A 2,773-nucleotide genomic window follows, 5' to 3' on the forward strand; every position below is an offset into this window, starting at 1 on the left:
CGGCCGCCCCCCGCGCCCCCTCCGTCCACCGCTGCTGACCTCGCACCTGCGGACGCTGCTCCTCGCAGCCACGCGGTCCCCGATGTCTTCCAGCTGGCTCCCTTCAAAACACCTGGAACGACCGGTTCCAGTTCCAGTTCCGGTTCCTCTGTCGCTCTTCAAACCGTCGACGCGTCTGACGTTTTCCTGCAGGCGCCGTTCGGAAAGAAGCGGGAAACCTCGGCGGCGAGTGACGCCTGCTTCTTTAAACCTGTGACACCGGGCGTCCAGCGGTGTCACCTGGTGCCTGTGCAGTCGGTTCCGGCTCCTCAGCAGGCGGCGGCGGTCCACAGGGTGGTGTCCAGGGTGGGGCAGCAGGCGGCGGTCGGCTCGGTGGCCGTGGGGCCGCTGCACTCCTGGGCCATCGCGGGCCGGTCGGTGGACGACCCGTTCACGGCGGCGCCTTTTCAGCCGCGATTCTCACAGGGAAAACCTTGAGGATAAACATTTTGTCGTAGTTTTTGAAGTAAAAATAAGGGGCGGGGTTTTTTATTTGTGCAGTTTTTTCGTCACCGTTGTTAAAGACGGCGTCTGTTACCAAAGATAGACTGAAACAAACCTGCTGCTCTGCCTTCGTCTGAGTGAAGTACTGTGAAGTAGTACTCACTTCAGATGTGTTTTCAGTAGCGATGGAACGAGACTAAATAATTGACAAAATTTGTTTTGTTCATGATACGATTCTATCACCATTTTTTTTTTCCCTCCATTATCCTTCGCGTTTTGTACAAACCCAGCGTCCTCGCACTGGGTTTGTGTCGTGTCCGAGAATCAGAGTTTGAGGAAAAGCGATGAAAATCCCACCACCAACTGACACGATCTGTGGACCTCATCAACTGACATCTCTGTCCAGAAACTCTGGACCATCTCTTGAAAATCTCACCACCAACTGACACGGTCTGTGAACCTCATCAACTGACATCTCTGTCCAGACACTCTGGACCATCTCCATTGATCTGCTCTGGTTAAACTGGTCAAACTGGTCTGGTCTGGTTGACCTGGTTAACTGTCAATATATGAAACAACAACAGAAGAAGAAGAAGAGAAAAAACAGGAAGTGGAAAGAGTTCCACTGGAGAACACTGTTGGTGTCTGTGGAACAAGTTCTTCCCACGTTCTGTTCCAACACCTGAACGTCTCTCAGCCTACGTAGGACCTGACGTCTGGGTTTGATAGTGGGTCGCACATACTGCCACCTACTGGACTAGAGTGTGTAGTGTCATAGTTTGACCAGTGACTTTCTGAGATAACGCAGCCTACTGCTAACGCATTTTTTTATTTCAACCGCTACAAATTGTCACGGATTTGTATCGATTTTTAACCGATTCTCGATGCATCGTTACCTCCCAGGTTTTTAGGACAAACCAGTTCTACAACACTACTGCGAAAAACAAATAAGAAGAAAGGATTTTTTTAAAAAAACAAAAAAACGATTCACTCCAACTCAACAACATCCCCCTGATTCCTGCCTTTCATTATATCAAAGATTTGTTTGAAGTATTTTGTTATTTTTTTGTATTTCTAAAAAGTAAACGTTGTTGCGATTGAAGATCTCTATTAATCCTGGAACGTCATGTCACGATGTTGAAGATCTCAAATCTCTTTTAATCCTGGAACGTCATGTCACAATGTTCTTTTGGAGAATAACTGGAGTCGGTGTTTCTAGAAGAAACAAAAAATAAAAACCGAGATGAAGAAGAAGAAGAAGAAGGATTTAATAAAACTGTTACTTAGAGAAGTTAAAGAGGATTTCCTGCTAACTGGACCTGAGTTTGTGTCCCACAGGTTCGTCTGTCTGTGGACGTGGTTCTCACCGCAGAACTTTTTTTTAAATCTCATTCTCTGCTGTAGTCGCGTCCCAGATCTCTCTGGGGTCAACCTTCTGACCTTCTGTCTGACTGACCCGTCTCTGACCCGTCCTTTGTCTATCGTCTGTCTCTTTCCTAACCACCCGGTCCCTATACACGTCCTGCACCACCTTCAAGTACTTCTCTACCACTCCTGATCTCCTGATGTTCTCTGTGTTCCTCGGTGCTTGCGTTTTTTTTTTTTGTTGTTGTTCTTTTGGTTGTTTTTTTTTTCTTTTCAAATATATAACTTTCTGAGGAGTTTCTGTTACAGAAATAAGACGTCATCATCTGCATATCAAGAGAGTTTATGAAGTTTGTTTGACGGAAGGAATGACTTTTATCGACCGCGCTGCCTTTACTACAGTACTACACTGCAGGTGTATGTATTTTCAGATTTATTAATACTTGATGTAGGAAAAAAAATTGTTCTGGTAAAATGTCAGATTTATGTGCAGTACCATTAAAGGATGTGGAACAGAACGGTAACGTCAGCGTGTGCGGTCATTAACCAGCTCTGGTGGTTTTGAACTGGGATGCAACGAGATCCTCAGTATTTTTTTTTTTTTTACAATTCCACTTGAAAGAATGCGAGCGCCGCAGAGAAGCTTAGTTCCTGGTTTTGTGTCTGAAACGGTTCCAGCGACACTGGAGGTTTTCTTGGTGTCGACAGTCTGAGGTTCCTTTGTTGTAAATGAAGTTTCTCCGTCGTCTCGTTCAACAGTTTCTACCGTTACAGTCCTCGCTTCAAGTTGAGGTCACGCCGGGAGATTTACTGCCAGATTACCCACAATTCCCAGATCTCAATCACAGTCCATCAAAAAAAAAAAAAAATTAAAAATTTTTTTTTTTCAAACCATGGATTTAAATAAAAAAAAAAAAAAAAAAAA

The 2,773-nt window shown here is 45.1% G+C and overlaps 1 protein-coding gene across 2 annotated transcripts in view; it reads left to right on the forward strand.

The window, feature by feature from the left end:
- The window catches only part of LOC103390497 (AP2-associated protein kinase 1-like), a 25,861-nt gene that overhangs the window by 21,573 nt on the left and 1,515 nt on the right, over positions 1–2,773 (forward strand). The gene's annotated exons all lie outside the window — the stretch shown is intronic.

Source organism: Cynoglossus semilaevis, chromosome 14 (genome assembly GCF_000523025.1).
Source record: "Cynoglossus semilaevis isolate Cse_v1.0 chromosome 14, Cse_v1.0, whole genome shotgun sequence".
NCBI lineage: Eukaryota > Metazoa > Chordata > Actinopteri > Pleuronectiformes > Cynoglossidae > Cynoglossus > Cynoglossus semilaevis.